The following is a 13,677-nucleotide window of genomic DNA, read 5'->3' as shown; positions in this document are numbered from 1 at the left end:
ATTTTTATTTTAAAGTATTTTACAAAAAGCACCCAACTCTATCATTTTTATTAGAGCAATTTTACATTTAACGTTATCAAAATGAAACATTTTTGCCCTTTCTGTTAAATTTTTTAACTGTCAATGTTTGAGGTCAGCATTGAAAATTTGACGGAAAGAGTAAAAATGCTTCATTTTGATAACATTAAGGGCAAAATTATTCCAACAAAAATGTTAGGGTGCTGGTTACTCGTCAAAAAATATTTGCTGGTTACTCCTCAAAAAATATTTTGGGGACAACTCTTTAATATAACTTTTTTTGAAATATATAAATAATAATTTGATCTCTTAAAATACCATAATTGTCCTGAAGTCTCTAGAGATTTTTCTGTCATTAATAAATTTATATAAAATATTAAATTATCATTGTTAAAAATAAATGATTCACAACTTTTATTTTTCTATTCACAATTTTTCTTCTTATATTTGCAACAATGCAACAATAAATAAGGAATTTAATATACGAAGTTATGATTTGCTATTACATTATTGCGAATTTAGGAAAGAAAATTACAAATATAAGAAGAAAAGTTATGAATTATTTATTTTTAACAAAGACAATTGGATAATTTATATAAATTTATTAATGACAGAAAAATTTTTAAAAACTTTAAGAGAATTATAGCATTTCAAGGGATCAAATTATCATTTATATTTTCAAAGTGATTTTATCATCACTTTCCCTAATTTAAATTCTTCTTGTTTTTTCTCCTGTTAGATAAACTATGTTATATATGTCACATAGGAAAACAATGATAGCATCTTTCAAAAGGGTTAATGCTCAAATGATTTGAAAACACGTGATTATCTATGAGGCATCACATTTTTTGGTTTTGCAATATGGCTAAGTTATGTTGTTAGATTAAATAATCTGGTCATATCTAGTAGCTCGCAAAGTCTACTTCGTGTTCATTTAAGGAGGATTGAACCCAAAAAAAAAAAATTAGGGAAAAAAGACGATTCGTTTTAATTCATGAAATACTAATCGAATCACACAAATTCAACCAATCAATGCTTTTCGAAGACTTCAAAATTAAATAAAAAAAAAAGTGTTTCATGTATAATGCTTCGGATCGATGAGAGATTGAGAAAGATGCTAATTATGACATGGAAGATCTTGAGGGCTAATTACAATTACAATCCAAATGAAAGATCAGAATCTGACCAATTCAAGTTTAAAAATCAAGCCAAATAATAATTTTTAAAAAAGATTCCTATCCATGAAAAAATAATTGAGAGAAAAGAAAATGGAGAAAAGAAAAAATTAGAAAGAAAATATTTTATTGTGTTTGGAAGAATACCATGGGTGGAGGTGGTCCTCTAAAAAGAAGTAGCAGCTTGGAAGACGATGAGTGAAAAGAAAGAAGTGGGAGAGAGAAAGGCAAACACAAAATAATAAATTTCCTCACAAAACTGACCAATTCTAGTTTAAAAATCAAGCCAAATAATAATTTTTAAAAAAATTGCTATCCATGAAAAAAATTGAGAGAAAAAACGGTGAAAACAAAATATTAAAAAAAAATATTTTACTGTGGTTGGAAGAAGAATATCATGAGTAGAGGTGGTCCTCTAAAAAGAAGCAATAGCTTGAAAGACGATGAGTGAAATCGAAGAAGTGGGAGAGAGAAGGGCAGACACAAAATAACAAATTTCCTCCCAAAATATAATTAATGGTGGTTTCTACATCTCATTTTTTTCTTTACTTTTTATTCCTCTGATTTTTTCTTCCTCATTCTAAACAGGAAAAAAAAATTGTTTTCTCCCATATTTTCCCCTCACATTTTCTTTCTTTTCATGTTTTTTATCCATCCAAACACAACATAAAGCTTGATTTGAATAGAGATAAATAGGACGAAAATAAGAAAAGAATACTAGAAAAAAAATTCCAAAAATAATTAAACAATTTAATTGTTTTGGATAGTTTTTCATCCAAGCATTCTTTACTCTCTTCTAACCTTCTTTTTTACTTTTTGCGAATGAGGTGGAATGTATTCAAATTAAATGATCGGTACAAACATAAAGTCTCTTCTAACTTTCTTCACATCCATCTAAAAAAAAATTAAAAAAAAGAAGAACAATCTTATCTTAAACCCCAGGTGTGAACACTAGGCCCATTGAAGCTTACAAGAGTTTCTATTTCACCCACCTCGATCCCATTGCTTCATTTTAGTGAGTATCTCACCCTTTGCCTCTTTCATTCCACAAGATGTGAGACTTACTCACTAGCATGGCACGCTCCTTCATTCTTCTATGCTTTTGAATTTTTTAATTTCCAAGCTTCCTCTGTCTTGGATGAATTCTGGGTTGTTTACTTAATAAGATACTATGTTTTCAGTAATTATTGTGTACTTTACAATGTGATTTCAATAATTGTCTAGGAACAACCTAATAACACTTAACTGATACTGGGTTTTTTTGGGATTCGTTAAGAGCAAGAAAGTGGGAGGGGAAGAAATAGTTCCAAGCCTAATAGCACTTAGTGAAAATGCCCACTCGCTATCTCACTCCTTTGTGCTTTTGCCTCTGACCGTTAATTTAATCTGACGCTTGTAAATTTACCACATGTCATTGCACATTAGGTGCAAAGAATTGCTCCTCGCATGGAATCCAAATCAACATTAAAGCAACAAAACTTGGTCAATGAAGATTATTAAACGCTCAAATTAGGATTAGTAGATTCACTTGTCTATTTCTTAGTAACACTATTTGGTGAAGAGGATGACTTGAAGAACAATGCGTGATCAAAGCTTATTGAAGCCCTCATGGGTTGTGCTGCATTTATATCTGCTTTCTTCTTTGGAATTCTATTACCATTATTGTCATTGCCTTCCCTAGAATCCTCACCATCTTTTTCTCCCTCCCAATCTTCCTCAAAATCTCTAAAACCTCATTAATGGAAGGTCTCATCTCATTATTTATCTGCAAACACTGAAATGCCAATTCGCCCACCGCAACCACCTTCCTTTTCAGTTCACTATCTTTCTCAATTCCTAAACATGGATCCACTAGCTCCTCCAATTCATTTTTTTGAATCTTCCTCACTGCAAGACTCCCTAATGTAATCTCATCTTTATTCCTTCCCATGTCAACTACTGGCAAAGAAGATATTAACTCCATGAGCACAACTCCAAAGCTATACACATCACTTTTATTAGTTAGCCTGAAACAAAAATGATACTCTGGGTCAAGATAACCTGGTGTTCCTTGAGGAGCTGTAGAAACATGTGACACATCATCAGGGAATAATCTAAAAAGTCCAAAATCCGCAACCTTAACACAGAAATTGTTGTCGAGAAGAATGTTGTTGGTTTTGACATCACGATGGATGATTCCGGAAGCATGAAGGTAAGCCAAGGCACTTGCAGTTTCTATGGCAATTTTGATACGCTTAGTCCATGTCAACAAAGCAAGTTTTGCAAAGTGGCCACGAAGGTGACTAGCAAGAGTGCCATTTGGGATGTATTCATAGACAAGAAGGAGCTCACGACTTTGACGAGAAGTGCAGCCATAGAGGGAGACAAGGTTCTTGTGACGCAAGCGAGTGAGAACTTCAACTTCAGTCATAAATTGTTCTACTCGCTTGTAGTTGTGGTTAAATAGGTGTTTCACTGCAACTTCACGCCCATCTTGAAGTTTCCCTATAAATGAAATAGCTTTAAAGTTTATAAAAGAAAATACAAGATTATAGGAAATGGGAAGAGAGAGATAAAGAAGATGACCATAGTAAACAGAGCCAAAGCCTCCATCTCCAAGTTTGTTGGAGGGGTCAAAGTTTTTGGTTGCATCTTGAAGCTCATTATAGGAGAAGATTGGGACTCCAAAGAAGAGTCTACCACTGTCTGGATCTGGCTCATTTGAGTAGTGATTCGTTGATTGAAGTCTAACGTGTGATAGAGCATTCTCTTTTTGTTGGTAGAGTCGGAAGCTGAAAACCAATGCTAATACCAAAATCCCTAATCCCACTCCAAAACCTGACCAAACAATATCAACTCTTGCTTGTGTAAAGGGAATGTATGTTTGATTAAATATTCACTCAAAGATCATCTTTATTGTCTCTTGGCAAACATCTCATGATGTGAATTCAGTTGCAACTGTGTAACAAGCTAAAATAGTATATACAGTGATGCATGATCTTAAATAATCTTGTGGGAAAAAGCAGATAGCTGATTGAAAATGAGTAAAAATTAAGTACAATTACCTATTATCAATGGGAGCTTCCAAGTCTGTCTTTTATTCTGATCTTCTATCACATTTAAGAGAAGCAGATATCAAATGGACTAATTAGCATTGGGGTTAATTATACTAGATCGGTAAAAAATATGCAGAGTTAATTTGACAGTTGATAGGCATACAAACAACACCTAGAATGAATGAACATATTTCAAATGATATAGCTGATATGTTCTCTGTTTTTTTTTTTTTTGTTTCATGCTATGTTACACATACGTACCGTTGGGTTTGGAACAACTAAATTCTCTAGCCTGGTTGAGCCGGCATAAGCCTCCTCTAATTTTACATTGAAGACAGTCATAAGAAGGTTGAAATTGAACAGGGAAATCATAAGCTATGAATGTAAATGGATCGGAAGGAAAAAAAGAGAAGCTATTCACAGGAAGCTGAACCCTTTTACATGCTGCCAATAAAGGTGGAGGATCATCTTGGTTTTGAATGCCGAAGTAGATCGTCTCGTTCTTGTTGGCACTCTTACACCCTGTATGGTTCAAAACTGGCTCCGAAGGTCCATCCTTGAGCGTAGTATTACATCTGTACAGGGTTATGAGTGGGTTGAAGATGTGAAATTCACCCAAATCTGAACTAGGAGGAAGAGTAATATTGCAGAAGGCATCACAGCTACGAGATGCCAAACGCTTTTTTAAATCTGTATCTCTAACTAAAAGAGTACCAAAATTTTTATCTATACTCTTCACTTCAAAAGTCTTTTGACCGAAGCGCACAGTTTTGTTAGTGTTTTGATCATGGTTTCCACAACCATGAATCGACAATATTCCACACTCTTTGAGTTCTGCAACGGTTAAAGGGAAACTGAGCTTGCCCAGATTTCCACAGTCAATAAAATCTGGACACTCCACGGAAGAAGAGGAAGAGAGGGAAAGCACAAGATCAGCAAAGAAGAAGAAGAATAAGACGACGAAGACATGAACTAGTAGAGCCATTCTTCTGAAAGCCTCAAACATTGAGAAAATAAGTTGAGTCTATGATTGTTTCGAGTAATAACTTAGTTGAAGGTTTTATCCTGTTGGGGAATTAAGCGTTGCAATCTGTTCTTCCATGGAACACACAAGTCGATCGTCATTGACACGGCAGTTGACTTGGCTACAAGACAAAGACCAAGAAATATGCTTCACAAACTCTTATTAATATTAATCTTATTAGGTCACTAATATTACAATATTAGTGGAAACAAGTGAGAAAAGAATGAAAGATTGTGAATGTAAAATGTGGAAAATTAAAGCAGAGGATTTAATAATTAAGCAGAAAGGTTGAATGACAAAGGGCAGGGAAGACTGAGTCAGAGGTTTGATAATTAAAGCGTGTGGTGGACGTGGAACACATTAGAACTTTTGGAAAATATGATGTGTTATGTTACCACAGAAGCATGATCACTTTTTGCGTTCGATATGTATATATGAGCCCCACACACATGTGCTGCCTTTTGATTCATATATATATGCTCATAGAAGTAAGAGATAACAACATATATGGATAGAATAGAATGAAACATTTGTATATTTTGAACTAGTTAATAAAAATTTTTAAAGAAACATCTAAAAAATTTAAGAAACTAAATTAATATTAATTTTTTATAAGGTCATTTACTGTAAGTTATTACAAAATATCATGGTTATTATTTATAAATATCTACACACAATTTATAAGTCATCTATAAATTTTTAAAAAACTAATTTGAGTGATTAATATTTAAAAAAATCTATAAATATTAGATGAATATTTATAAATAATAATATTTAAAATATTTAATATTCTGACAATATTTATTAAATTTTATTTTAACAAAATTTGGGAGTGCCCAACACTCTAAAAAAAATAGTTCAAAAGCAAATTAACACTAAAGAACATAGTTAGAATTCTACTTGTTATCATATATGAGCCCCACACATATGTCACATCAGTAGAAAATGAAAATGTTAATGAGTGACTAACGAAAGGAGTTTTTTGCTCTCTAAAAAAATAGTTTAGGAGCAAAATTGCTCCACTTATTGGTATAGAGTAGTGCCCTGTGCTCCTCCAAAAAAAAAAAAAGATGTAAAAATAAACATCAACCCAATTTTTATTCTAGGGTTAGTGGAAAATGATTTAATGCTTAATTAATGATTGAATGTATGGAAATGACATCTTTAAAATAGATAGGATGTATGTATTATCTAAATTTTTATTTCAAGAGAGGTTTATATATGTTTTAAAAATAGAAAGGAAGTCTATTTCATTAAAATAAAATAGAAGGGAAGTTGCTATATTTCGCTCTAAGATACAGCTAAGCATCAAAGCAGCACAACTTGGACAATGAATAACTAGCATGCCTAAAGATTAATTTCAACTACTTCACCAAAGCCAATGAATGACAAATTAATAGTTAACTCATTAAATATATTTTAAAATGAAAAATAATTCAATTTTATCCCCATTAAAAGTAGGAAGAGAAAGATGTATATGTCTGCAGAAATAATATGCAAACTGATGAGAAAAACAAAGAGAAAGAAAAGAGAGAATGGAAGAGACGTACCAAGCTCTGTTAGGGTTTACTTATGGATGACATTGGGAGTATTTTGGAGGCTACAAACACCCAAGGTAAGTACCACACTCATTAATCTCCCCATTTCTTCCACATTTATGAGTTTATAGTTAAAGTGTGATAATGGAAGTGGATTTTGGTCTATATGGATTATGGGTTCAAATTTATTGATTCAAATGGAGTTAATAGGAGTATATTAGAGTATCTAAACCTAGTATAATAAATTTTTGGTGTCTTGGGTTGTTGGGCACCATTAATATTCAAAAATTTCATTTGTTATGGGTGGTTGAAAGATTATGATGCCATTAATGAAAATTTAATGGTTCATTAATATTATTGGGGACTAAAAGTAATTAATAAACCTAAGGGATAGGCTTAAACTTTTGTGGAGTGAATATTGGACAATTTAGAAGTGTAGATTGAGGATTTAATGCTTGAGTTGGTAATGTTAATAAAATTTAACTTGATTGATTGTAGTTCTGGCTCTTGATCACCCATTTGGCTTAAAAATTCAAGCTTAGAAGCTATATATTGAGGGGTAAACATTTGATCTTTAAAAGGTTTGAGGTAATCAAGGAACCCTACTTTGGGTAGTCATATGTTAATTGATTGTTAAATATGAATTGTGAATGTTACATGTATGGGATTGATTTTCAATGTGAAACCATGTATTAGTTTCAATGAGTGTATGAAAATTTGAATGTTCATAATACTATTTTTGGCTTCAAATGTAAAATGTGAAGTTAAGAGGGTTTTCGAACTATGAACATGCTTATGCTCTTAGAAAATAAATGTGATGTTGTGTAAAGGTAATTGTGTGTTAATGAGAAGTGAATTTTGAGATAAGTGAGAATAATGTTGAGAAAATGATGAGGATACAACTTGGGTAGTATACGGTCGTGAGCCCAACGTGATTGTTGTGATAATGAGTAAATAAAAATAAAAATGTGAAAATGAGTAAGTACTATTTATGGCATGATCAGTGGATAGGAGTTCGCCTAGGAATTAGGAGTAGAGAAAATTTATATGGTATTTAGGCTGCCTTTTGGTGTACAGGAGTATAGCCCTATCCAACAGTTTATCGAGGGACTTTCTTATAGTTTGTCCAGGGACTAAAACCTAGCTTTCTCCACCAATTTAATAAGAAGAATAGCCTAAGGTATGAGACACCCCAGAGATTCGAGAATGGGGGAAGCCATTGTCCCAGAGTGGGTTAGGTAATCTTTGGCCTGGTCACACCTCACAATTGGTAAGCTTGGGTAGTAGTCACATGAACGAAGCCCTATTCAATGTTATGACCCATGATTTCAGTATGAGGAAATAAGGAAGTTATAAAGTTTGTTGATCATTGTCTAGTAAATATATGACGTGTCACACGTGTTGAGTTGTGGTAAGTCGTGTGAATAAGTGGTCATGTCACATATATGATAATATAGTGACAATGCACCTAGTATATGTAAGATAAAGAAGCTATTAAATGAGAAATGATGAGTTATAATATGTATGAGTATGTTTTAAGTGCTTGGTTTCATATGCATGTGCTTGTTTTAAAATTGATATATATAACTACTTAGGGTAGGTTTTACCTTAGTTACTGAGTGGCTAGACTCACTTCTTTCATTTAACACTTTTCAGGCTCTAGCTCTAGTGCAGAGAGGGAGAAGGCTTAAGAGGCTAAGAATTAGCATATTTATTTTTATACGCCTCTAGCTTAGTTTATTTTGTGTAATAGTATATGTTTGCCAATTCTAGGTTGCATGCCATCTCACTTGCACTATTTTATTATTGCAAATGTTTGATTTGTATTTTAAGCCTTAAGTATTTGTGTGTGTTGAGATATATATGTTTTTAGGGCTAAAATACTAGTGCAAGTGTAAAAATAATGATTTGAATATGTTTTGATTGATTTGGATACAATGAAATGACAAATTATCTCCCCTTCTGTTTTTGATAAAAAGGGGTTGAGGAGTGAATTTTTATTATACTATGGTTAAAGTGTGTGTGATGTGTTGTACTAGTAGTTTTAAGTCCAATGGATATGGTCTAAGTGTTAGGAAAGGCTTTTGGCACATGTTAAAGGTTTTGGACACCCATTTTGAGTAAAAATTGTGAAAAGTGATTAAGATATATTTGGGTGTCCAACTTCCTAGTGTGACTTATTTTGAAAGTAAAACCCATGCTATTAGCTAGTTCATGTTAAGAGTTTTTCATAAATACCTAGATCACGTCATTTGGATGTCGGACGGAGAATTAGGATGGGTCGTAAGTTCCCTAATTTTGCTGTCAAATAATAGTAGAATCTACTGAATTTTTGTGCAACACGCCGCGGTGCAGTGTGCACAAGCCTTGACACACTATTCTGTCACATATTAAAAGAGTTGTTTTTCACTTGTTTTTAATTTTTTGCACTCCTCTGAGGTATCTCATGCTTTCATAACTTATTCTTACTCTGATATAAGATATCTTGATTGTTTTAAACTCTTTGTTATTATAAAAAACTTGGGATCCCTTGCTTTTGAACTAGACCTTAGTAATTACTTTTTAAGTTAATTCCTTTGATTACCATGATTTATATTAGTTATTTGTATATAATGGAGTGAGATATTACAACTAGCTCCTCGAATTTAATTCTCTGAAACTACCTCATTGCGAGACTCCCTAATGTAATCTCATCTTTGTTCCTTCCTATATCAACTTCTAACATTGAAGATGTCAGCTCCAAAAGCACAACCCTAAAGCTATATACATCACTTTTATTCATTAATCTAAAGTAAAAGTCATACTTCAGGTCAAGATAACCTTGTGCTCCCTATGGGGATGTAGAAACATGGGACATATCATCAGGAAACAAGCATAAAAGTCTAAAATCAGCAATCTTAACACATAAAAATTGTTGTCGAGGAGCATGTTGTTTGGTTTTGGCATCATGGTGGGTAATGTTAGAAGCATGAAGGTAAGCTGATGCAATATTACAATTTCTATGGCAATTTTAATGCGTATTGGCCATGTCAATAATATGGGATCTGCAAAGTAGCCATGAAGATGATTGGTGAATGTGCCATTTGGGATGTATTCATAGATAAGGAGGAGTTCATAACTTTATTGTGAAGTGTAGCAATAGAGGGAGACCAAGTTTTTGTGATGCAAGTGAGAATCTCAACTTCAATAATCAACTGTTCTAATCTCTTGTAGTTGTGGTTGAAAAGGTGTTTCACTGCAACTTCACACCCATCTTGAAGCTTCCTTGTAAATAAATTAAAAGGCTTAAAGTTTGGAAATATATAAAGGAAAACATAAGATTGTAAGGAAATAAATTAGAGTAATAGAGAAGATAACCATAGCGAGCAAAGTCGAAGCCTTTATCTCTAAGTCTTTTACAAGGGTCAAAATTGTTGGTTGCATCTTGAAGCTCCTTGTAAGAGAAGATTAGGGCTCTAAAGAAGAGTCTACCACTGTTGAAGCAAAGGTGGAAAGATTAAAAATAGAGTAGACAAAATGAAAAGTAATGCATAGAAACATTGTATTGTATGATTCCTTAACAAAAGATGTGTACATTGTTGTGCTATATATAAATAATTACAATTAATGCATAAATGACATGTGTACATTCGAGAAATGTCTAGAATAAACTAATTTTATGCCTATCACTTGACTTTTTGGTGTTGATTTCTGAGGATGAGTTTTTCTCTTATTGTATATTCCAACATTCCCCCACGAATCAAGCTGTGATGAAAGAACAATGAGACTTAATTTGAGAGTAGCAAAGCATGATCAAGGAAGAGGCGTGGTGAGGATTTCTGCAAGTTGATCATGAGAGGAGATATGAAGGACATTTAATTGCCTAGCAGCAAGCTTGTCATAAGCAAAATGGTAATCAAGGGCAATGTGTTTAGCACGAGAATGAAAAACAGGATTAGTAACCAAATATATAGCTTCAAGATTATCATAATAGAGGAATGGAACTTGGGGAAGAAAAACTCCTAATTAATGAAGTGGACTTTGTAACCAAATCAATTTACTTGTTGTTAAAGCAATAGCCTTGTATTCATCTTTAGTGCTTGATCATGCAATTGTGCGTTGTTTCTTTAAACTCCAAGTAATGAGATTAGGTCTAAAAAAGATGCCAAAGGCACTAGTTGAGCAATGATCATTGATGTTACCTTCCCAGTTAGCATTAGAGAAGGCTAAAAGAGAAATGGAAGAAGAGGTCCAAGATGAAGAGCATAATGAGCAATGGCTTACAGGTAGCAAAGAATCCTCTTAATTGCAATCTAGTGAGCTTCTTTAGGTTGATACATAAATTGGCAAGCTCGATTGACAACGAAGGTCATATCAAGTACAATGAAACTTAGATACTGTAGATTGCTAACAATGCTTCTATAAAGAAAAGGATAAGTGAAGTCAGAGGTAGCATAAGTAGTTAAGTAAGAACCAAGAGCCATAGGTGTTGAGACAGTGTGTACATTTGCCATTTTAGATTTTCTAAGAATATCAAGAATGTATTTTTGCTGAGGTAAAACCATACCAGAATTGGAAGGGAGGACTTCAACACCTAAGAAGTATTTTAAGGGACCAAGATCTTTGACAAGGAAGGACTTGCTCAAGGCAATGATAAGAAGTTGAACAAGATTAGCAGATAAGGCAATTCTAATAATGTCATCGATGCACACCAAAACATACATAGAGTAATGAAAATTTTGGCAAATGAATAGAAAGAAGTTAGATTTAGAAGCATAGAAACCCAATTCCATGAGACAAGACCCTAAATGAGCAAACCAGACACGTATGACCAGTTTAAGACCATAAATAGCATGATTTAATTTGCAAACATGAGTAGGAAAATCAGGATGAACAAAACCTGAGGGTTAAGTCATGTAAACATCTTCGTTGAAGAACCCATATAAGAAAGCATTTTAGACATCTATATGTCCTAAATAGTAGCCATGAGATACAGTAAGGGAAAGAATGATATGTACAGCTATAGGCTTTACCACTGAAAAAAAGTGTTAGCAAAATCAATTCTTGATTATTGGTAGAACCATTTGGCAAAGCTTTGTGCTTGTCTAGTAAACTATCAGCGTGAAATTTGGTTCAAAAAAAGTCCAATTACAACCAATAAATTTCATGGAAGGTGAATATGGAATAAGAGTCTGAGTATTAATGGAAAGCAAGGCTTGAAATTTTGAGTAGAGAGCTTATTGCCATTTTAGGAGTTTGAGGGCAAAAGAAACTAAAGTAGGAATAGAGCTTAGAGGTCCTGAGGTATGGTAAGAATGTGGTGGGTAAATAAAATCAAAATAGTATGGGGTAGGTTTGATGATATTAGACTTGGATCTCATCACTATGGGATACAACGGCATAGGCATGGTCAGAGCAAGTAGAGTGAATAGAATACCAGGAGATGATGAAGGGGAGTGAGTATTGTCAAAGGATAAGGGAAATGAAGACAGCATAGGAGACGAGTAAGTAGACATGATGGGGTTAGAGTTGTGTAAAGTGGTTGGGCTTAAAAATAGAGGTCCAAGAGAAATGAAAGCCATGGTAGTGTATGAGTTGATATTAGGCTATAGTGATGGGCTAAGTTAATGAAAGGGAAATTGGGCATCATCAAATAATACATCTCTTGAGATGTAGATTATGCTTGTTTGAAGATGAAAATAGAGGTAGCCTAAGAACAGGCACATGAAAGATCTTGGAGCAAGTTTGTGAGAAGCATATGATCTCAAATTGGGCCAGCATGCAGAATCAAACACTTTTAAGAAATTTTAATTGGGACATATGTGAAATAAAATTTCAAATGGACTTTGACCTTGAAGAGCAGAAGTGGAAAGATGGTTGAGTAGAAAAATAGTTGTAACAAAGGCATGCAACTAATACTTTTGGAGGACAGAGGCGTGGTGCATTAAAGCAAGTCCCATTTCTACAATTGTGATGGCAATGTTCAACGATGCCATTTTGCATATGACTAAATATAATGAATTACAAGTCTTATAACTAAATATATACTTGACAGTTTATTTCAAAACAACAGTTAAGTATTAATGGTGTTTTTTTGAAAAAAGTGAGGACTGCCCTACAAATATAAAGGAATCAAATATATATACCAGTTAGCCAGCAATAAAAACGAATCAATCATTATTTTGTATTAAAATTACTGTCAAAATGCCTTAAAATTTCTATATCATTCGTATACCCTAATTCCAAAACCATAAAAATTTTATAATTTTAGCTCATTTGTAAGCTAAAATTTCAAAACTAAGTGGCCTAAGACATAAAAATTGGGCAAAAATGGATGTGTATACTCAAAATAATTATTAGGCCTAACCATTGCTACTATCCACATGTTAAACATGGCTTGAATTACCTTTTCAAGGGTTTCTTCTAAATGTACAACAGCATACCAAATGTAGTAGGCATCCTCGAAGTACTATATGTAAAGAGTCACAACAAATTTAAGTTAATAGCTATCTAACTAAAGTTGATTAAAATTTATAATTTAAGTATAATTAAATTTAATACATATCTTATTAGGTAATGTGGTAGGGGTATAGGTGATGATGTCCTTCAAGAATCTCATCAGGTAATAACCATAGTCATTGTTATGATTTAGCCAGAGTGGACACTGTTAAAAAAACCATATATCAATAAAATGATAGTTAAAAGCATACAGTTTGTTGATTAAAAACTCAGCCAATTAGGTGAATATATTAATTGTAAATAATTTCTTGCAAGAGTCTAATGCCCTCAAGTTGGGGGGCAAGGTTTTATTGGTCATAGTGCAATACAATACCATGGCTCAAAGAAGAAAGTAAAAAGTAAATTTTAGTATTTGATAAAAATTCAACTAACTTATTAAAATTTCAACT

General features: G+C 33.0%; 1 pseudogene; it reads right to left on the bottom strand.

The window, feature by feature from the left end:
* Nucleotides 1-2,005: 2,005 nt before the first annotated feature.
* LOC129311042 (LEAF RUST 10 DISEASE-RESISTANCE LOCUS RECEPTOR-LIKE PROTEIN KINASE-like 1.1) lies at nucleotides 2,006-5,274 on the bottom strand (annotated as a pseudogene).
* Between the last annotated feature and the right edge of the window lie 8,403 nt (nucleotides 5,275-13,677).

Source organism: Prosopis cineraria, unplaced genomic scaffold (assembly GCF_029017545.1).
Source record: "Prosopis cineraria cultivar Desert tree isolate PC_DT_omini unplaced genomic scaffold, ASM2901754v1 PC5, whole genome shotgun sequence".
Lineage (NCBI taxonomy): Eukaryota > Viridiplantae > Streptophyta > Magnoliopsida > Fabales > Fabaceae > Prosopis > Prosopis cineraria.
Note: the sequence above shows the minus strand (reverse complement) of the source record. Positions and strands in the feature narration are given on the sequence as shown.